The sequence below is a fragment of the Macrobrachium rosenbergii genome, chromosome 25, assembly GCF_040412425.1.
Source record: "Macrobrachium rosenbergii isolate ZJJX-2024 chromosome 25, ASM4041242v1, whole genome shotgun sequence".
Lineage (NCBI taxonomy): Eukaryota > Metazoa > Arthropoda > Malacostraca > Decapoda > Palaemonidae > Macrobrachium > Macrobrachium rosenbergii.
The window spans coordinates 556,328-580,338 of record NC_089765.1 but is presented as its reverse complement, the minus strand read 5'-3'; the positions used below and the strand labels follow the sequence as shown (position 1 = coordinate 580,338).

General features: G+C 44.6%; 1 protein-coding gene across 1 annotated transcript in view; it reads left to right on the top strand.

Moving 5' to 3' along the window:
* Positions 1-9,692: 9,692 nt before the first annotated feature.
* Positions 9,693-24,011, top strand: part of LOC136852268 (zinc finger protein 569-like) — a 49,476-nt gene continuing 35,157 nt past the window's right edge. Inside the window, exon 1 of the mRNA XM_067126739.1 lies at positions 9,693-9,822. The gene's annotated coding sequence lies outside the window, so the exon portion shown is untranslated. The remainder of the gene's footprint in view (positions 9,823-24,011) is intronic.

Below are 24,011 nucleotides of genomic sequence, written 5' to 3'. Positions count from 1 at the left end.
AAGAACGGAAGAAGGAAGCGGAACAGAACGCAACACTCAAAGAGGTGTTATTTTATCACCAGGAGAAACAATTTTTGGCGATGGCGCCAGGAGGATAAATTAGGGTGGCGTTAATCCGTGATGGAGCCAGTATGAAATGAAGGATACAGCAGGAACGTGGCGCTAGATGCAGCAATTGTTGTTATATCGTAACAGACAGTTAGGCAGAAGTGCATTGAGCTCTTGTTATGAAGCAACTCCATAATGGTCAACACCTACTAGTGCGAATCCACGGAATGCGAAAAACTGTGGTGCTCCTCCAAAAATTGACATGGACCTTGATCTTAGTCACTCTTTCTTGGGAACTGCCAAAGGAGCTTTGCCAAATAGTAGACCTCTTGAATGGTGTTAAACTATCTAGCCAACCTCCAGCAACCCATTCTGACATACAGAAGACATACATGTTGACTGGTGTGCCCATTAGAGGGCTAACATCTTATTTGGGAAGCGGCAACAGGACTGCTATTATTGACTCACCTCAAATTGAAGTTTCTGGATGTCCATCCTCCCTGGTGCTTAAGTTTGATCTAAAGGTCCAGAATTATTAGGAAAAGTGGGTAGAACAGTCTACCTCCACTGCACTATCAGACAAAGACACTGCACTTTATCTCAAAGATTTCAAATCCATTCAGCAAGCATAAACTAAAATCTGTCATCCATCTGCCCCTTAAGATGGCCTCAGTCAAATGGCCTGGCCGAATAAGCTGTTCAGGTTTTAAAAGATTTGTTATCAAGGAATCATCAGGTTATATTAGAAAAAGATTAACATCCTGACTATCACGGGGAGGATAAAGAGGAATTCTAGCTGAAGCTCACCAGCTAGCTTCTCTGTTTGAAGCATTTAGATAAGCATTTGATCACTTAATTCCCCCTCTAACTTCCTGAGAAGGCTAAAAACTTCATTTTAATCCAAATTTCTACACCCCGAACACACAGAATGGGTGATGCAATTTTCTTTAAAAAATTTTGGCAGCCCTGAGTGGTTGCCAAATGTGGCCGAAGTAACCAGTGCTAAAAATGCTAAATAAAAAAGCCGGGGATGAAAATGCTGATTTACAAACAATGTCTGCCAAAGATTCAAATCAAACAATTGTACATCACCAGCAATGTCCAACATTAAAGAATGATAAGAATAATTCTCTCCTAAGTTGAGTTTACTTACCGGTACCACCCGCAGTCTCTAGTAAACATATGAAAAGTTTTTCAGGTTATGGTTCCTCTCACTAAGGACACCAACAAGGGCTGGGAAAGGTATACTGAGATTGCCATTCATTCGAGCCCAAGTGATCTTGATTTTGTGCTTGCATACCTAAAAATACACCACAAAAGGTAACCAGGTGGTCGCGTGTCTAGGGCCCCATTACTGATTGAATTTATAACTCCATATTGAGGCACTTTAAAAAAAAAAAACTCTCTTGATAGTACCCAGTACAAAAATTGTTTCCAGTTTAAATTTCACTATATATTTTTCTGTTTTTTTGCTAATGTACAGTCAATATGTACATTCAAACAACATTATCTTCATTACATCTTCTATTTACAGTATTTTGTAATTATTTGCAATGAGGTTTCTGCAGAGAATAGGACAGAATATAGAATTTGGGAACACAAAAGGGCAGCTAGATGGGGTCATTCAGTGCTGAAATGTAAACTGGCAGTAGAAAGGTTTGTACCAGGTGCAACAAGAGAAGGAAACATGTGGCACTTTGAAGAAGAAGAAGAAGCACCATGAAACAACTGTCAGGAGAAAAGGGTTGAGGAAAGTAAGATGGAATTAAGAGAATCATTAACGTCCAGTCAAAGAATGGATGTGTTGAGCACATATTAGGGGCCTGTGACACATTTCAACCGTTTGGTGTAAGGAGTATTTTTTCTCTAAATCTTCACCTTTCATTACACAGTTGACCAGCCTATTCATGGTTCTGGATGCAAACAAACTCCCCTAGCCACACAGTCCTATAAACACATATTACAGGTTGACATTATTCACGGTATTTTCATTGAGGAATATTCACAAATGAATACTGATATAATTTTTTTTATGACTAAATGCACTTTTGTGATAAGAACTAATATAATACCCAGGAATAAGAATTTTTAGAGGTTATTTATTTGGTGTTCTGAACTATTCAAAATTGAATTAGTTTTTTAATTTCAAATCATTTAAAATAATTAGGTAAATTTTATAAAAATAATGAAAATTAAATAATTACTAAAATTTAATATACAGTTAACTATCTATTCCCAATTTTGGCTTTATATATTTATTTATTTATCTCTTCATGAACACGGAATGTCAAAATAATTTTAACGATCTCAACTGACATTTATCAAACATCTTGATCATAATAAAAAATAAAATACAGGAATGAAGGAATAAAGATGCCATTTTAACTTTAATTCAGTGCTATGTGGGATCTCAAAACTCTGACAAAATACTGCATGATGTCAGAAAACCTAGATTAAACATCTGATCACTTAAAGAATGATATCAGGTCTTGGTGATACTCTCCCAAGACTCTTCCTGAAACATTGATGAATGCCATAAACACAAGACAATGCCAGTAATCAGGTATCTTGGAGGACCTCAGTGGGTGGCAAGTAATCCCAGTATAGACCAGAAATCTGAAACAGATTCAATCGGTTACCTGCGGAATTATCAAGAGCAAAAACATACAGAGTTAAATGGGACAAAAAATATAGAGGGTTTACTATGACTGAGGACAGAACAGTCAACTCTGCTGAGGATGGGACAATATCTGAAAACCAGTGAAGATGAGTTAAGGAGTGCAGATAAGAATGTGCCTGTCCAGTGACTTTACCAATACAATTCAACTTCTATTTTGATATTTTACTTATATTTTATATCATTAATTTGTTACTTTATCTGGACACCAACAATGCTGATCTCTTCCTCTTTCTGTATTTCCCATTTTGTCACCTTCTGTTACTTGATCTTGATTTGAACACCTTGCATAATATTCTTTGGAAGCTCAAAATACAGTCAATGGTAACCAGGTGGGCTCTTGTTCCATATGAATAGAATTTATAACTGAATAATAATAATAATAATAAAAATAAAAATACTCCTAATAATAGTCCAGTGTTATTGTTTAATATGTTATTGTGTAATAATATATGTTTCTGTTTTTGTAATTTTTTTGAAGGAGAAATGGGAAGAAAAATGTAAAAGTAGACGAAGACCCACAAATATACAAAGACAGCAGAATGAAAAAACAGAGCAGAGGAATGGCACAACAAAACCAATGCACGGACAGTGCACATGAGACAGACAAAAGAACTGGCCAGCAATGAAACATGACAATGGCTACAGATGGGGGAGAACTCAAGAAGGAAACAGAAGTAATGCAAACAGCGGCACAAGATCAGGCCCTAAGAACCAGATATATTCAAAGAACAATAGATGGAAATAACATCTCACCCATATGCAGGAACTGCAATATGAAACAAGAGACCATAAACCACATAGTAAGCGAATGTCCGGCACTTGCACAGAACCAGTACAAAAAGAGGCATGATTCAGTAGCAAAAACCCTCCACTGGAACCTGTGCAACAAACACCAGGTAGCTTGTCGAAAACGATCAGGCAAAGATCCTTTGGGACTGTTGTATCAGAACAGATAGGGTGATATGTACCAACAGACCAGACGTGACGTTGATTGATAAAATCAAAAAGGAAGTATCACTCATTGACGTTGCAGTACCATGGGACACCAGAGTAGATGAGAAAGAAAGAAAAAATTTATAAGTATCAGGACCTGAAAATCGAAATAAGGAGGATATCGGATATGCCAGTGGAAATTGTACCCATAATCATAGGAACACTAGGCACGATCCCAAGATCCCTGAGAAGGAATCTGGAAAAACTAGATGTAAGTAGCTCCAGGACTCATGCAGAAGAGTGTGCTACTAGAAACCACGCAGTCGAATAGGATGACTGTGATAGACCAAAATAATAATAATAATAATAATAATAATAATGACTAAAAGGGCATTTCTATTTATTTCTCTCTTTTATATCAAATCTTGGTAAATCTCTTCAAGACTGTAGAGCTCACATTTATCTATTTAGGGTCCTTTTCTATAACTCTATGGACACTGCGCTACCCCCGCTTACTTCGCGTAGCCGCGGCACTCTTCAATGCCCCAGCAGATACGTCGATTAATCAGACGTTACCCACGTCTTGGAGGAGAGTATTGTAAGAGCCTGATGCAGTCTCTTCCAGACACGTGTGTGTTCGTGTGTTCGTCAGTCGTCATCCATCGGAGTGGACAAAACAAAACAAGGGCATCTCGTTTTCTTTCTCTGACGGAACGCGATTTCTACCATACAATATTTCCGTCTGTTTCTCCCTAACCATTGTTGTCTTGATTTATGTACCATCACCACTACTTGCATTGCCATGCAAGCATTCTAATCATGTACTCATAATGTTCCACCGAATCTTCTGTATCAAACTGTATGTGTGTTTCTGTTTGTGAAGACGCCAAACATCTCTCCATTTCATTAATCTGTCTCGAATCTCATGCAATTGGCCATGCGTAGAATTTCCTGGCCTTTCCATTGATGTATGTTTTAACACTATACATTTATTATATACCTTTATTATGTCTCTTGATATTGTAAGAGGTGCAAAAAAACGAGCAGGTAAAAGAGTACTGCTAATTTATTCAAGATCCAGGCGGTTTATATAGCGGCAGACTGGCGTCGTGTTGCGGAATACAATGGGAGCATAAGTGACCTGAGGTCGATAATAATTAACAATAAATACAGCGAACGAGTACACTTTACAATGTGAAAATAGACAGAAATAAAATTGAATACAATCTTGATGCCTGTGAAAGAAGAAATACAAGATCCACAATTGACAACAGGTAAACAATTATATACATAGTTTAAATGATTGAATTAGATGACTTTACAATATCGCCATTCACAGATGCCCGAATCTGTACCTCTGTTTTACTCTGTCTGTGTGTAGATGCTACCTTACCGCTCGCACACGTCAATAACATCTTCGAAGATTCTGTACATTCATCTCAGCGAGGAACTACCAATAAACCAGTCAACACCCAGCCAGTATGTCACTCAATCCACTGTCCTTATAGTCCAGGAGTATTAGCTTTTCACCAGGAACAAATTAGTAACAAGCTGAAATTTTCAGGAAGTACTTAGAAGACCTTTCCTAATAACATACTAAAAGTCCCCAAGAATCCGTTGTGAGGATTTTGAGAAATTCAAGATGGCGTCCAAAATGGCTGCCAATTTTAGATTTTGTCATATTTCAAGCCCCGAACATCATAGAAAGTCAAACAATTAGTCTAAATATATGTTTTTGGGGCAAGGACTGCAATTCTCGAACTATTTTTTTATTATCTGACTTTTAAATGGAATCATTAGCAAAAAGAAAAACAAAATACATGTTTATCAACCTGAACATACACACATTATACAATAAAAGTCATGCCAGTAGCAAGAAACAACACTTAACCATTGCCTTAACTATAGACAAAAAATGCTTAGCTGTAGTCCTAATTATAGACTTTTAATCAGTCAATCAATAAATAAATCAATAAATCAAATCATTTTGACGATGGTCTTGGCATCGTCTTCGTCATCAGTTTCAGGAGAAACTGGTCTTGGTGCTTCAGTTTCTTCATCATCATCAATGAAGGATGGCATTTGTGCTGCATTTTTGCAGGTTTTACCACTGCAATTTGTACACATGGCAGCTCCACAGCTATCTGCTTTGCAGCCACATGAGATCATGTTGAGCAGACAGTCGGGGGCAATGGGGTGGTCAATTTCAACTGGAATTAGGATGTCCTCCAGCTTCCATCCCCAGGCTGTTGGCTGGGAGGGCCTGCCCATCCATTCTTGGACAGTATGATTGATAAGTTCTGAAGGAATGCTGTTTGGCTGCAGCACTTGTCGGAGGCAAACTTGCCAGTTGGAAGGATGAGGACAGAGATACTCTGCTGATTGCCTGTTTGTAGGCAGTGTAGCGGAACTCATCCAGTGACACACCATGAGGTGCACCATACAACTTCAGGAGGAAGCTTTCACCTGCTTCTTGCACTTGTTGGTGAGTGCTTCAAGCATTATAGAATGAATGTCTTGAGCTGGTCATACTCCTTCTTGTTGTGAACCAGGTTGAATGCCTTGCGCTTCCCTTGCCGATACACAGCAGACACTGTGTCACATCCAGTTATGGCGCGTAACACCATCAGATATTTACTGGTCTCACCAAGGCTTTCCTGGATATCACAAACCTTGTACAATGTGGTGGGATTCATACAGCTTAGCATATAAAGATCCATGTCTGCACTTGCTTGGTTCACCAGCATCACCAACAAGTCAGTGTCAGTTGCAACGACAACCACTGGTTCACCAGACTCTGCCAAGGATAGAGCTGTAGAGACAATCAAGGCATCTGCATCAGCACTTGCCTGCTTCACTGCTATGCCTGATTGAGTCATCATGCTAGATAGCATGTCTATGAGACTCTTCTTGTTGTTGCTATTTGCCAGAAATGCTGCCTGTGTAGTGGTGGTATGCATGTGCTGGTCAAACAGGATGTCACTGGATGTGGCCTTCTTTGCCCTGCGCATTTGCTCTGCTGCCTTTGTGGAGATAGTGCTGTAGCCATCAAACAGTGGTACTGCCAGCCCCATAGTGCTTAAGGACATAGGCAATGTAGCCCTGACACACACTTCCATAGGTAGATCGCTGTGGCCAAACTACAGAGTGCAGCAAGTAGCCACCATCCACTACAAACTGACAGTTGTTTGGAAGGCTGTGTTGCATCGGAGCAAATGACTTGAGGACAGTACCCAGAGCACTCTTGGTTGGTTTCCGCATAGCACCATCTTGAAAGAGGGATGGGGGCTGTGGAGCAAGCTCATATGACATGTACTTATCCACGTCAGAACTTGTCTTCAAGATGCAAATGATGCGGTTAAAGAATATAGTGGGATTTACCACTGTGCTCTGCCCCCTGACATTGATGCTGTTCTTTTCTCCCATGGTCTTCACTTTGTCAGTGCGATGCAGGGTGATGTCTGTGAAGCATTTCCCTGTTATCTTAGATGCTGCAGCAAGACCAATCTGCACTGCATTGTCACAATTGACAGATGTATGAGCCACAACACCTGTGGCTATGGATACCAACCGATCAGCTTGGTAGCCTGCAAATGGTGGATGGGCCTTTAGCCACTGGAGAAAGACATTATAGTCATTCTTGTCTTTGACCTGAGGATGAGCGGAGATCCTTGTACTGCTCAGATGGCATGGTGTGAACACCTGTGAACTTTTCTAGGGCATCACACACAGGCATGCAGCGAGGCAGTGCATGTACCCATTTGGTCAAGGTGCTGTTAGTTATGCCCCTGCCATGGGTCATCCCTCCACTAGTTTTCAGCATCCTCATGAGGTACTGCTCAGTTGTCTGGTCGGAGAAGTTTCCAGACCAGAACTCATCAGCTCTACGGATGGACGGATGGTAAAGTACCCCTTGTCTGAGAACAGTGCGAACTCCTCAGGTGGCATGACCTCTTCAATGGAGTTCATTTGCTGCAAGTAGAGTCTGGCTGATTTGGCGTATGGAATATGACCTGCTGCATGGAAATGTGGAATCATCTCCTGCACACAGTGGAGGTGGAGTTTCCAGTTGCCAGTTCTCTCAGCTTTGATGAAGTTGAGCATGAGCAGCACCTGGTTGATGTGCTGGACCCATAGCTTGCCTGTTCTGCTCTGTGTGGCAGCTTCCTCGAGGTGGTGAGTTAGAAGCTGTTGAAACTCATGGAGAGTTTCATCTTCATCAATCTCAGCAGCACCTTTATCTTGATCGACTGCATCCTGGTACAGACTAGCCAGATGATTCTTGTTTGTCTGACTCTCCCAGTCTGCTTTTTCCAGCAAAAAAAAAAAAAAAAAAAAACGTTCTGGCGTTTCAGAATTACTTGTTACATGTGTGAATGCACTTGTAACTCAAAAACATGACACGGGCTCAATTTATCACACATACACTGACATAAATGAATTCCTTGGGTCTGAAAACCTATATTTTCATACTTCATTTGTGTTTCTATCTTGATTGAGACCTGAGATATAACAAAATATGATATCGATGGCCATTTTGGACGCCATCTTGAATTTCTCAAAACCCTCGCGGCGAATTCTTGGGGACTTTTAGTATGTCATTAGGGAAGGTCTCCTGAGCACCTACTGAAAATTTCAGCTTGTTACTAATTTGTTCCGGGTTGAAGCCATATTTGAACTAATGCTCCTGGACTATTACAGATGTAGTTGGAGAAGATCTTAGAGACAAACAATCACAGTCAGAGGACGATGTGTTTGATCGAAGAGCCAGGTGGAGGAAAGCTGTCGGAAACATCGACCCAAACAGAAGTGGGAAAGATGCAGAGAAAGATGATCCTAATTTTCCATTAATGCATATTTTCCACTAATTACCTAATTTTCCATTATATATCTTTATAATTTATTTCATCTCAAAACGTCAACACCTATTTTCCTCTGTCATTAATATCATTAACCCTAATTATCTTATAATTAAGTAAAGTGTCCATATCTTTATATATTATCTGCTAATTATCTACAGTTACCCATTTTTCGTTTCTAAAAGTCAGTTCAAACCATAACCACAAAAGAAAGGTGTTTAGTAGACTACGCCCGAAACGTAACAATTGGCCGATGTTATTATCAGTTTTCCCTAATTTTCACTGAAGTAACTAAATTTTATCAATTATTAACGTATTTTCCACTAATTACCTAAACTTTCATTTGTTTTCATTATAATCTTTATATGTAAACATCTGTTCAAACCAGAACCACAAACGCAACAATATCCGGTATACGACGCCTAAAAACGTCAACAAAGCAATGCCAAAGTCGTTATCCTCCCTTGCCCTAATTTTCCTTTAATTAACTAAATTATCAATGTTTTCAATTCATATTTACACTAATTATATTTAATTGCCCTTTTTATTCATTAGTTTTGAATCCAAACATGAGTTGAAGCCGGAACCATAAACGAAACAGTGTTTAGGAGACGAAGCCTTAGACCGAGATCTCCTTATCATTATTGGTCATCATATTTTGCACTATTATTTTCAGTTAATTATGCATATTATCAACATTTTTATTATTATTCACAAATTACTCCAATCTATCGATTCATTTATTTATAAAACGAAAACGGAGTCTGGTAGACGACGCCTAAACTTGTAAACAAACCGACACGACGCCATCGGCCGAAGTCCTTATCATCATTTAGCTTAATTATTCCTTAATTAAATCAATTTTCTACGTTTTTAATTAATTTTAAATCAATTACATATAACTTTTCCCTTCTTATCGATTAGGTTTGAATCCTAAGCATCAAATTCAAACCTGAACCACAAACGAAGTGTTTAGTAGACGACGCCCAAAACGTATAACTAAACCGCTATTACCAAAATCCATTATTCCCCTTAATTACCATTAAATTATCCAAATAATTAGTTAAGTATCTAAATTTTTCACTATTTTCCCACTGATTACTTACAACCATCCACCTATCGATTTATTATAACAAATGAAAACGATGGAAACGACTTCTAAAGAAAACCACAAACAGAAACACCGTCGAATAGAAGACGTCGAAAAGTATAAACAAATATGATACTCCTCCATTAAATATGACTTCGCCTCCTCCTGTCAGCAAACGTCTGTGAAATATTCTGTGGTTCCCGTCTTAATACGTGAGTTGGTACTGATTATAGACTGTATTTAGACTATACATAGACCGTTAATTGCCTGTAAAGACTGCATACAGACTGTATATTTACTATAGAGCATATAGAAGGGCTGCTGCAGCCTAAGCTTGTAGAGACGATCTCTGCTTCGTGAGTTACAAGTTATAGACTGTATATAGATTGTATATACACTGTATATGGGCTTTATAGACTGTATATAAATTATATTTTGACTGTATATAGACTATATTAACTGTATATAGACTGTACAGGCAGGGCTCCTTTACCCTAAGCTTGTATGGAGTCTGGTACAGTCTTTTATGGGGTCTCATTACTCTTGAGCATACTGAAGACAGTCTAAAGAGATGATATCATAAGATAAGTTAATGATTTGGTCATTCTAAGCCCGCTGTCCGCGGTGAGGTAGCCTATGGCAGTTGACGTTTTTCTATAGAACTTGACCTGCTGAACAAGATTTTCAGGTAATTCTAAGCCGGGTGTCCGCGGTGAGCTAGACTATGGCAATTGACGTTTTCCTATGTTATTTTACTTCCTTTTAGAGGAATTTAAAGTAATATTTTGTCGGCCGGCTGTAACTAAAGCTGTCATTGACCTTTGAAGACTGACTTGTATTACCTAACGTGGGGTAGGTCTAAGCCGGCATTCGCGGCAAGCCCCCACCTCCATAGCTAATACGGCAAAATTGTAACCAGTAAACCCCTAAAAATGCGTGCCCTAGAGGTGTTTACTGGTTACAATTTTGCCATATTAGTATGGAGGGAGGTGGGGGCTTGTCGGGAATGCCGGCTTAGACCTACCCGTTAAATTAGTCGTGTGGTCTTCAAAGGTCAATTACGTGTATATTTGCAGCCGGCGACAAAATATGACTTTAAATTCTTTAAACAAGTAAAATAACATAGAAAAAAACTCTAACTCAAAGCAACTTAGAATTACCAAGAAATTTCAAGTCAAATTTTGTCGGTCAGCTGTAACAAAGTGTAATTGACACTTGAAGACTGCGGTACCGTGGGTCCCCTGCACTGGCGCATACAGCTCAAGGGTAAATTACAGTTCAGCTGCAGCCGGACGGGCAAAATGTTACCCTAAACTCATGCAAAGCAAGCAAAGCAACACTGAAAAACGCGTCAACTGCCACAGGCTACCTCAACTGCACACTAACCGTTGCTTGTGATGGGGTTAAGAAACGTAAACGGTAAACAAATCCGCCATCTTGGGTTACGTAACCACTAGGGAGCCATATGTTCAGCAGGGGGGGTGGGGGAGGATGGGGTACTGCACAAAAGGTACAAGTTGGTAAAGTGACGTAGGACTGTCATGTAGAAACATGGCAGTAAATGACAGTTACCCAAAAAATAATAACACTCCTACGTGAAAAGCACTAAAACCTAATAACACCAAAACACAGGTGACCTAATAATAAAGAAGATAGTTTAGGAACCTTACCTTAAAGGGGTGGAGGATACAATTCAGCCGCCGCCTTTACGAACGCGTGGAGCCTCGTCTTCGGGTCATCGAAGTGGATTTTAAAATAGGCCACTGCCAAGTACCCGACAAAGTTGTACCTCCTACGGCCGTACCTAAGCATCGTCTCACGAAGTTCCCTCCACCTCCTCTCAATAATGTTTGTATGAGCACCAGTTACTGGGTCCACAAAGTTCATGGAGTGGTTGACGGTTAAGTGTATGTAGCCTTCGTCCTTCAGGCAGTCATAAGCTCTCCAGCAATCAGATACAATAGTTGTCCCGGTACAATGTAGTCCTTGATGACAGCAAGCAAAGTCGCGCTAGTTCTATTGTCTACTGGCACCACAAAAAACTGTCGGGTCTGCCTGCAGACACCACCAAAAACCCACTGGCCTTCAATGACCCTGCCTACATTATACTTGGTTACCAAACTTTGCTTCGTCAATCTCAACAGTTGTACGGGGCCACCTATTTTGCGTCTTCTGCGGATACACCAATTTACTATGACCTAAAACCAAAAATTCGGTTAGGGAAGTGAATAAAGGTTGATCACAAAACCATCCACTGAAAAAAATAAAACCAAAAAAACTTACTTCCCTGCAGTAGCTGGACCAGTCATTAATAGCTACGTCACTTAAACCTAGTTCTGTTCTCACAACCCTATAGTTAAAGAAATCACTAACGTAAATGTAAGTGAAGAAGAGGACAGTCTCAACATCCATGAGGGACCCAGAAAACCAGGTGCCCTTAAACAATGAGAGGTAGTAATTGCACCTCCTTCTCTTCTGCTTCTGGCACCTGAAAGTAAGGGAAAAAAAGCAAATTGCTCGTTACAACCCTCAAAAAATGAAAATATAATGAATTTTACACAACCAATGGTATAGCTCTTTAAGGAATATTTTAGCCTACTTTAGTTTTGAAAACTGCATTGCAGTTAGATGTAAAAATCAACAGTTAAGGTGTAACTAATAACCTGAACGCCTTCTTCTGCAGGTCAAGCCTACACTCCTTGCCACAGTGAGGGCAAAAGGTTTGTTTCCTCAAAAGGCCGTGGTCTTGGGAGAATTCTATAAGGCGTTCATAATGCCCTGAGTAATAAGAAGAGAAATCCTTGTAACTAAGGTAGGAATTCGCACAGGTAAGTGGCAAATTCCCCTTGGTTACAGGCTCAGAAGAGCGGGAGGTTCCGGGAGTCACGTCCGCCATCGTGCTGGGTTGAAGGGTGAGTGAACTGTGCCGGTGAACTGCACCGGAACAGGGTAGGAAGGATGAAGTTGGGGGGGGCTAAAAGTGTATTTCTGCTTGCAGTTTTGGGGTGGCGGAACGGCGCTGCGTGCCTTATCCGCAGTTTTTAAAATAATCTGGCAGGCTCGTATGCTCTGGCAAGTGGTAATATTGCGCTGCGCGCGCCAACCACAGGGCTTACAAAATATGTAAAAAAAGGTTTCTGTTAACGTCACTGAGAGAAAGTGGTAGCGAAACGTCCTGTAAGACCCTTCTCCTCCTACCCCATATACATGCTTCAGGTGTCTGCCGACAAATGTAATTTTGTAAGTTATTTATGGTAAAATCATGTTGCGAAGAGACGTCAATATATTTGTGAACGGAAAAGTACTGGAAAAACGTTGTAGGCACAAGCTACAACGAATAGGAAACGGTTATAAAACAGTTGATAAAAAAGGAATACATGTAACTGAGTTTATGTATCCCCAAATTCTCCACCTGGGTGAAACGTAATGTTGGGGTAACGTTGTAACGCGTGATTGGTTGGGTACAGCCACCGCCTAAAAAACCCACCAACTACTTTCTCAGTTGGAGGCATTGGATGAATTAAAGCTCCCCTGTAAGATCGCATTCATGCGTGACATGGCCTGGAATCAGCAGTAGTAGTGATATGTGAAAAGTACCTTTGTAACGGCTCGCGCTATCCATTTATTCCCCCTTATTTTTACGCTTTGTTTTTCGTGTTCCAAATGACATATATAACTGGAAATACAACAATAAGTTGCCCAAACTTTTTCCCAAGTTATTTACCCCACCCAGAACCCCGGATTCCCAACTGGTCCCCCTCACCGTGAGCTATTCTCGAAAGAGTTTTTACCCACCCAGGACCCAGATTCCCAACCGGTCCCCCTTACTGTTGGCTACAGTTCTAAGGTAATTTACAGCTTAATTACAGCCAAGCGACAAAATATTACTTTAAATTCTTGTTCAGCAAGTAAAGTTCTATAGAAAAATGTCAACTTCCATAACCTAGCCCACCGCGGACAGCTGGCTTAGATCTACCAATGATTTAAAGGCTTATGGTAATTTCAAAGGGTCTTCCTTAGGTTCTGTAGGCTACAGGATACAGGCATCCTGCAGCCTCCAGTAATGAGACCCTATAGAAACCTACAGCCTAAAGTTTACATTAGCCTGAGCAAATCACTAAGATATAAAATGTTATTCATTTAGACTGTCTTAGGTTACAGTAGGCCAGGCTAGGATACAGGGTACAATCTACAGGCTGCCTGTAACCTGTTTGTTCCGACATGATATACAAACTGCCGGTCCTTTACATTAGGAATTACTTTCAGTGTAGGCTGGAAATGGCCATTAAACTCTTGAGCAAGGTGGCTAGGCAGTAACTACCGCCAGGTAGGCGGGAATACCCGCCTGCCCAGATGTAAACATTCCAGTTTGCTTTCGGCCATCATGCATTGCAGACGTGTTTGTTCCAACACAATATACAAACCCTCGGTCCTTTACATTAGGGATTGCTTTCAGGCGTAGGCTGGAAACGGCCGTTAAACTCTTGAGGAAGGTGGTTAGACTACTAGTAACCACCTCCAGGTAGGCGGGGATACCCGCCTGCCCAGATGTAAACATTCCAGTTTGCTTTCGGCCGTCATGCGTTGCTGACGTGTTTTCGTTCTCTCTGCCTGACTGTTGTTAAGCTCTTATTATCCCGGTGGGATCTTTCTGTATTTTTGTTTATATATACGTGTGTTTGATATTTGTTAATACAAACCCACTATTTGTGATAACCTTGCGTAAGCTGTCGTTCCCTGCCTGTGTCTTGGGTTTGACGGCCAAGGGCATAACTGGAGTAGCATAACCAAGTGGTAATGCTTCTCTCCAGCGGCCCTTTATATAAATACTGAAGGCGCCCCTGTGCTTTCGGAGATATAGTTTGGGACGCAATATCTTCACTCCCCTATATCCATCGGGACGTAAGAGTTAGTTCCCTTCTTGGGCTTCTGCCCTCCGTGTGTAAGGGGCATCACTAATTTCTTCCTACTTATGCTGAGTGTTACTCGCTGCCTGCGCTTAGAGATTAGCGGGCCGAGTGGGAGGTTACGGGCGTCGTCGATAAGTTCCGCTTCCACGGCGCCCTTGGTGGTCTCCCCTCCGTCTTTTTTTCTCTTCCCGTAGGTTTTTCCTTCTCCCCTTAGTAGATCTCTCTCCTTCGCCCTCTTCGCTCGCTCGTCGGGCGAAGACCGGGCGGGTGGGGAGCGATCGAGCGACCTCGTCTAGAGTACCTCCTCCCGCTGCGTAGGGCTGTTCCCCTTGTAGCGGGAGGAGCCTCCCTCTACTAATTATCTTTGTTTTTCTTTCAGGTTGACAGTGAGCATCGCAGACACAGCAGTAGTTGGCTGGATATATCAAGAAAATATCTTGCATGAAGCAGTCCCGACATTCATTCAGTGTTGCTTCAGGATCGACCACAATACCTGATTAGATGACATATTTCCACGCGGGATCGCTCTGACTCTGTTCCGCCGATGTAGATCGATCGCTGTCATTGCTGGTTTTCATGTATGCTGTTGCAATGCTTCCTGCGTATCTGTGGTCCATCTGCTCCTGCTGCTCCCTGTGTTATGCTCTTGTCAACTCGACGACAGTCTGTGGGCTGCTCTCCTGGTCTCCTGCCGCAGCCGCCCTGATCGCTCCTGTCGCTGCTAGTGACTTTCAAATGACATTCTGTCCATTGCAGTAGCTCCTGCCTTCCGAACCGCTAACGTAGCTCCTGCATCGGATGTCCTGATCGTGCCCGCTTCTTCTCCTAGTGATCATGCCCGGGGCCGCTTCCGTTGTGTTCCTGCCAGCTGCCCTGGAGGTTACGATGTCTGCCATCCTGTAGAAGATGTTGGCGTGAAAGGGAAGGAAGTCGCCTTGTGGAAGTGACGTTCCTGGCCGTTGCATAGCTCCTGCTCTCCGAACCTTTGCCGTAGCTCCTGCATCGGCCGGGGGCCGCTTCCGGCGGTCGTGCCGGGGGCCGCTTCCGTGTGTTCCTGCCAGCTGTCCCAGAGGTTACGATGTTCGCCATCTTGTAGAAGATGTTGGCGTGAAGATGTAGGAAGTCGTCCTGTTGAGGTGATGTTCCTGGCCGTTGCAGTAGCTCCTGGTGGTGGTGGTGTCCTGGCTGCGTCCGTTGTGTTCCTGCCGGACTACCTTGGAGGTTATGATGTTTCGTGTCCACCATCCTGTAGAAGATGTCGGAGTGGAGGTGAAGGAAGCCGTCCTGTGGAAGTAGCAGCCGTCTTCATCTTATCTTCGATTTCGTCTTCTGCTGCGTCTTCCGTTCCTCTCCTGAGGTCGACCGAAGGAAAGGAATGCTGCTTCTTCCCCTTGATGCCCTTGGACGTCTAGGGACTGCCTCCTTCCATGGAGGCAGTGGGTCTCTCGTTGGCTCTTTCCGACCTTCGGGTTAGGAAACCGATTCGCACAGCCGTGGGTTTTGTGTTTCGGAAGCTTGGCGCGCAGACCTCAGTTTGGATCCCGTTCCCTAAGTCTTAGAGGTTCCGCCTCTAAGATGGGGGCTGCCAGGCGCTCGTTCATGAGCCGCTTCAAGTGCTCGAGATTCTATGGAATATCGAGTATCCCGATCTGGTCTGGAGAGATTTTCCTTGGACCAGTTCGGGAGCAGTGCGAGAGAAAGGGCCAAGGCACCCAGGTGTCTTGGCTCCTCTTCCTGCCAGCACCGCAAGTGCTCCCCGAGTGTTTGCCAGTGCTTGGTCGGGTCCCCACCCTGGTGTCTCGATCCTCTCGGTTCGAACACCAGAAGAAGCAGGGAAGAGATTCACCTTGGGAGTCCTGCGGGACTTCTAAGGGACTGACTCTCTTCCGGGAGACAAGTTTCTCTCACTGACCGATTCGCATTCTCCTGTGGGATCTTGCGTTTCGGGGGCCGCGAGAGCGCGGCCTCTTGAGTCCACGCCCTCGTTGCCAGTCTTGGAAGTCTGCGTCTAAGACTGGTTCTGTGCTTGGCTCTTTCGATCTATTAGGAAACAAAGCAGCTGCTCCCGATTTTTGGAAGTCTCGTGGGTAGCTCGAATTTTATAAATCACGAGTGCTGTCCTTACGAGAGGCACAGGACGAGAGAAAGTGCCGAGACACCCAGGCGTCGGGTTGCCGGAACACCCAGGTGTCGGGGTGCCGCGACGCCAGGTGTCTCGATACTGCCCGCCAGCTGCTTCGGCTGCTCGGCCAGGCTTCGTTCTTGTGTCTCGAACTTTAGGGTTCGAGCATGCAAGATAGCAGACACAGAATTCCCCTTTGGACCTTCTTCTCGAGGGGCCTCAGCCTCAAAGGAGTTTAGAGTTCGGGAAACTAGCAATTGTTCACAGCAGACGAGTCCAGCCTGCCCAGTTATGATTGTGTTCGTGCAATTGACTCGGCTCGGCCCCCGGTTGCACTTATGAGACTGACTCGGCTTGCCAGACTGGCTCGGCTTGACTCGACTCGACTCGGTTTGCCAGACTGGCTCGGCTCGGCTCGGCTCGCCCCGCCTGCCTCCCAGTCCGCTGCATACTGACCAGCTGGATCGTGTTCGCGTGATCGGCTTGGCTCGGCTCGGCCCTACTCGGTTTTTTCCGATTTGGGTTCTCGGTTATGTTCGAGTGAACTTTTTTGCTCTTCCCAGGAAAGCGCTTTGCCACGGCACAAGTGCTCTTCTTTCCCCATGTGGCAGTAATCTCCTTCGGTTGATTATCGCTCACGGTCCGCCTCTCCTGCTTATCATACTGGCAGGACAGGTAGGGATACTCTTTTCTCCTCACCTGTTCTCTTCTCCTCTCGGTTGTTCCGAGAGGCGCGAGACGGACAGAGAGAGCTCCGACGAAATTTTCTTTCGGAGTTCGGCTGCCTGGCGTGCTTTGGGTATCGGTCCCCCGATTCTCTCGTATTATAACCAGGTAGCCGAGGAGGGTTTCATGGGATCTGTCAAGGTCTCCCTCCAAGGGTAGAGGTACAGGAGTTTCACGCATCGGAAACAGCGAGGGTCTTCCTCTTCAAGTTACAATCGCCCCCGTGTTCTCGGAGAACTTCGCGCTGATGAATCGGCACGAGGATCCCCGGGACAGGACCGCAGCTCCCTCAATGAATAACCTTCATCACTCGCAACCCTTGCAGTTTCCGAGGGGCCGAGAGTGTCAGGGACCGCCGCGGTCCTGGCTTCCGAGAGCGTTCTCGACCTGACGAATTCTTTTCTTCGAAGGAGTTAATTCAGGTCGAGACACCAAGCTTCCACCCCTGCCTCGACAGAATATTAATTCTTCTTGCCTTGGAGGGTCTTGCCGACTGCAGTTTTTTGGACAATTCTGGTGCTAAGGAGAAGGACTTTGTCCCAATTGGGATCTCCGGTTTCGTGAGTCCCGAGTTAGCTCGACCCTTGGGAACGAACCTTTACTTGGTTCTGCCTTTCTCTTTCAGGGATTTGCCAGATACCCCGGTAATCAAGGTTCCCACCAGGGCACTGACTTGTCCTTTGAACAATGGCCAAGACCTTTGGGTCTTAGTCATCTCAACTCGACCTTGAGTTCAAGCCAGCCCCCCTCCACTCCTTAGCTAAGAAGTCCTAGGCTTCAGAAGAAGATTGCAACTGCTGATGCCTGGACGAAATGATACTTATCGAGTCAACGGAACTGGCAGCGACATTGCCGAGACCTGGGAATGGATTCCTTCAGGAGAAGTATCTATTTCCCTTAGGTCTCGCCAATTCTTTCCATCAAACTTTCATCCCACCACCTCTCCCGTGCTCCCGATTCGGGAAATGCCAGCCGGCTAGAGCTAATTGCCTCGGTACCCTGTCAGCTTGCAGAAGCTTCCCCATGGTGAAAAATGGAAGTCTGCTTCCTTTTCCCCGTTCTTTCCTCTTCGATGTATGAGGAAAGAGTTAGGCTAATGCTTGATTGAAGGAACCTTCGAATATGCTTGTATATTCCCCTCACATCTTGTGTCTACTTACGGATTCACAGATTGAGGAATAGGCATACACTGGTAAGACCTTGTCTTGAATTTGTGTGACCGAGACGATTAGTACCTTCTCGTCACCGTCCTGGGCTAAGGGCAGCCTTTTGGCCGTCCGAGAACTCAGGATGGGTTTTGCGGCACTCACTGGTTTTGTTGAACAACAAAACCACAGTAGTGGCATTTGTCGACAAACAGGAGGCAATCGTTTTTTCCTCCTGTTTCATCTTGACATTTGAAGGTACTCGAGTGTTGTTCTATTGCACACTCGACAGCTCAATTAACCAGATGCATTCCTGGTGGGGATGTATTGGTAGGCAAGCCTGGCCTTGGGTTTGAGTGATCGGGACAGAACATGCTGCTCACTCTTTCTTCACGAAGATTCATGCAGACTGCTGGACTGAGAAATCCCTACCGTCCTTCTGTTGCCTCCCTGCACACAAGTCGGTAGTGTTTTCTCGCTCCCTCATACCAGACCAGGGGCTGCTCTGTTGAGGCATGCTGTCTTTTGGTGAAAACTCGATATCGACGTTTTTTCCCTCCGTATTTGTCCGTTTCGCTAGGAGTTCACGAACATTGCTCACCCCGAGTTACAGACAAATACTTGAAGACTTCGCCTTCATCCGACCTGATTGCCGAGGCATCGAGAAGAATTCCGCTTGACCCCTCCTCCTGTGCAGCTGCACAAGAAGCGGTTCTTGAGGCAGTACATCCCTGTGTGTTCAGGACCGGGAGACTTTCCAGCTTTCCTTGCAAGCACAGGCTTTCTCGCTGAGCGGCAACGGATATAGCTGGATATCCCTTGAAGTCCTCTGCAACACTGTCCCAGGGACTGGATCTGTCTTTGCTGGTGGTGTCGTTGATGGAACTTCTTCTTGGGTCAGAGTCGCTCGTCAAGTCTGGACTTCCTCGTCTTCTCCGCCGAGGGCTGCTTCTCTCCCTTTCATTTGTGAAGAACGTAGGCCCTTGCGACCCAGTCTTCTATCTGAAGTAGCCTTCGTCTCCTCAGTCGAGAGTTAGCTACAGATGACGAAGCTTCTTGGTCTTGCTCTCCCAGGAATTGTTTCCTGGGTGGCATGTGACTCTCGTTTAGGGTTCCTGTCCATGCTCTGCACTCGCCCTACAAGAGTCGTTGGATAGAGATATGCCCTCTTAGGTCCATCTCTCATCTTACCCTGGCCTTGGCATAGAAGATGGAAGAACAGGGATGGGGATTATACCTCGACTCCTTCTCGGATGTCATAGGTGGACTCGAATCCATTGGCATCGACTGTCGGGTTCGAGTCCTTCTTGTTCCCCTCCTCCTTGGACTTTGTATCGATGATCCAGATCATTCGTTACTTTGTCCTATTGGGAGCTGTGGTACTTTCCGAAAGGTTCCACATATCCCTAACCTGGATGTCATCAACGTTTTCCCAACCAGTACTGTCTCTCCTAAGGAAAAAGTGTCTATGGACACATCTTCCTCCTCAGAAGCGATCAAAGGAGGTTTTTGGCAGCTGGGACGCGGCGATACCGGTACCTTTCACCGAGAGCTCCTTAAAGTCGATTTATCCATCCCTCGCATTCCGGAAGAATATTTTGTACCTGGTGCTGAAGGCAAACTGGAATGTGTGGTCCCAACAGACTACCTTCACCTCCTTCTACCTCCAAGATGTTGCTACACAAGTCCTTGGACACTTTTTCCTTGGGTCCTGTGGTGGCTGCTCAACAAGTTGTGTAGTTATCCAGCTCCCCTAATGGGACAGGTTTGCATCTCGCCTATGTTTGAATACAGTTGTGATTGGGAGAATGAATGTTAAGTGACTGGCCTATCTTCTTTCTCCCCATCCTGGCTCTCTTCCCACGGGCAGGAGCGGACATGCCGTTACAAGCTGGACCGGGCAATCGAGGCAGATAAGCACATAACGGAAGTTCAGAGCATTTTGGGGGTGGGTCCCATTCTATTTCCGTTCAGGTTAATAGAAGCAACCCCACTCCTTCCTCTTGCAAGGGAGGAAGGAGACCATGACTATGAGACAAACCCAATGCTTGTATTTGCCTTATTGTCATCTGACGTCAAATTCTTCTAGCCTACTTTGCATGAACTGACGTTTCTCTTTTAACAAAGGGACCCAGAAGTCTGACAACTGATCCTGCATACTATTACAACCCGATCTTTTGTCAGAAGTTTTTTTTTTCCTCTATCGACCAGGAAGGGAAGACAAGGGGTGAACTCCAATCAGTTCAGAGAGACTTTATCAGATTCCTCCCTCCAATCAGTGAGTCTCCTAATGTAAAGGACCGAGTGTTTGTATATTAAGTTCTGGAACAAATAACAAATTTTAAAAGTAAATTGTATTTTTCCTAACTATACAAATGAGGTCCTTTACTTTATGCCCACCTCATGCCACCCCTCAATCTGTACCTGGGCCAAAAGGCAAACTGGAATCTTTACATCCGGGCAGGCGTGGTATCCCCGCCTACCTAAGGTAGTTACTGCCTAACCACCTTGCTCAAGAGTTTGGATACCGTTTCAGCCTTGGAAAGCAATCCCTAATGTAAAGGACCTCGGGTTTGTATAGTTAGGAAAAATACAATTTACTTTTAAAAATTGTTATTTTTGGTTCTCTCTGCCTGACTGTCGTTAAGCTCATGTTATCCCGGTGGGATCTTTCTGTATTTTTGTTTATGTATATGTGTGTTTGATATTTATTAATACAAAGCCACGATTTGTGATAACCTTGCATAAGCCTTCGTTTCCCTGCGCTGTGTCTTGGGTTTGACAGCCAAAGGCGTAATTTGAGAAGCATAACCGAGTGGTAATGCTTCTCTTCTTAAATTATGTAGATACTGAAAGGCCTTCAGATTTACATTCGGAGATATTAGATTGTCGTAATATCTGGGTATTGCTTCAACCTACAGCTTGATCAGGATCAGTATTTTATTGTTTTGTTGACTTAAGATCTGATTCAATTTTGGTCATATTTATTCAAGTTTGTCATATTTTGCTAAACTCTTGCTATAGTAGCGAATTTGCAGTCAAATGGGTTACCTACTGGTAGCATCCAGTTTAACCTTCTTTGGTTAACCTGCAGCTGTGTCATTGGCGTTCATTGCCAAAGTAATATTTATGATAATGGTTTTAAATCTTCAAGTCCAGTTGATGTGTTAGGATTTGCTGAGATATTTCTGTTACTTCATTAGTTTGCGATAAAGGTTTCTTCCTTCCCTACCTATCGGGGCGTAATAAGTCCCTTCTTGGGCTTCCGCCTCCGTCCGACTTTTTGATACTAATTTCTTCCTTCTTATGAAAGTTTCCACTTGGGATGGAGATTTGCGGGCTGGTTGATAGAGAGGCGTGGCTAAATGTTGGCTTCCACCAATTTTGATAGTCCTCTGTCCTTTTTCTCTTCCTGCAGGTTCTTTTCTCCCTTTAGTAGAGTTCTCTCCTTCGCACTCTTGGCAACCCTCATCGGTTGAAGATTCGGGGGCAGAGCTTGGTCATGCACAACCTCTTCTAGAGTACCTCCTCTCACTGCGTACAGCAGTTACCCCAATGTTTGATAGAGGAGTCTCCTCTAGTAATCATCTTTGTTTTTCTTTCAGGTTGACAGTGAGCATGTCAGACACAGCAGTAGTTGGCTGGATACCTCAGGGATAGCATGAAGCAGTCCCGACGTTCATTTAGTGTTGCTTCGGGATCGACCACAGTACCTGGTTAGATGACATATTTCCACATCGGTATTGTTCTGACTCTGTTCCCGCCGATGTGGATCGATCACTGTCATTGCTAGTCTTCATGTATGCTGTTGCACTGCCTCTGGTGTATCTGTGGTCCATCTGCTCCTGCTGTTCCCTGTGTTATGCTCATGTTAACTCGACGATAGTCTGTGGGCTGCTCTTCTTGATCTCCTGCCGCAGCCACCCTGATCGCTGCTGTTGCACCTGGTAATTTTTCATGTGACATTTCTGTCCATTGCAGTAGCTCCCGCCTTCCGAACCTCTCCGTAGCTCCTGCATCGGCTTTCCTGATTTTGCCCGCTGCTTCTCCTAGTGGTTGGGCCCAGGGTTGCTTCCGTTGTGTTCTTGCCAGCTGCCCTGGAGATTACGATGTCCGCCATCCTGTAGAAGATGTCGGCGTGAAAGTGAAGGAAGTTGCCATGTGGACGTGACGTTCCTTGCTGTTGCAGTAGCTCCTGCCTTCTGAACCTCTGCCGTAGCTCCTGTCTCGTCTGTCCTGATCATGCCTGCCGCTTCTCCTGGCTGTCGTGCCCGGGGCCACTTCCGTTGTGTTCCTGCCAGCTGCCCTGGAGGTTACGATGACTGCCATCCTGTAGAAGATGTTGGCGTGAAGGTGAAGAAAGTTGCCATGTGGAAGTGATGTTCCTGGCCGTTGCAGTAGCTCCTGCCTTCCAAACCGTTGCCGTAGCTCCTGCATCGGCTGTCCTGATCATGCCTGCTGCTTCTCCTGATGGTGGTGTCCTGGTCCGTTTCTGTTGTGTTCCTGCCTGACTGCCCTGGAGGGTGCGATGTTTTGTGTCCACTATCCTGTAGAAGATGTCGGAGTGAAGGTGAAGGAAGTCACCCTGTGGAAGTAGCCGCCGTATTCTTCATCTTACCTTTGATTTCGTCTTGTGCTGCCTCTTCCCTTCCTCTCCCAAGGTCCATAGGGGTCCCAGGAATCGGACAGACCTCCGTCGGCCGAAGGAAAGGAAGGCTGCTTCTTCCCCTTGATGCCCTTGGACATCTAGGGACTGCCTCCTTCCATGGAGGCAGTGGGTCTCTCGTTGGCTCTTCCTGACCTTGGGCTTAGGAAACCATTGAGATGTGGGTTTTGTGTTTAAGAGTTTTGGGCCTCAGTTGCGTTCCTGTTCCCAAAGTCTTAGAGGGCGCTCTAAGATTGGACTTCTTTGCTGCAAAAGCTGCCAAAAAGTGCCGCTCAGAGTGCTCGAGATTCTATGGAATATCAGTATCCCAATCTGGTCTGGAGAGATTTTCCTGGGCCCAGTTCGGGAGCAGTGCAGAAGAGAAAGGGCCGAGGCACCCAGGTGTTTCAGCTCTTCCTGCCAGCACCACATGCACTCCCTGAGTGCTTGCCAGTGCTCGGTCGGGTTCCCTGCCTGGTGTCTCAATCCTGTTGGTTTGAACACCAGAAGAAGCAGGGAAGAGGAAGAAATTCCCTTCGGGAGTCCTGAGGGACTTCTAAGGGACTAACTTTCTTCTGGGAGACAAGTTTCTCTCGTTGGCTCTCCCTGCCCTCTGGCGGGAACCGATTCGCATTCTCCAGTGGGGTCTGGCGTTTCGGGGGCCCAGTACAACTGCTCTCGAGGCCATGCCCTCGTTGCCACTCTTGGAAGTCTGGGTCTAAGACTGGTTCTGTGCTTGGCTCTTTCGATTTGTTAGGAAACTGAAAGCAGCCACTCCTGATTTTCAGGAGTCTTGTGGGCAGCTCGAGTTCTGTGAATTACGAGCACTCTCCTGACAAGAGTCGCAGGACGA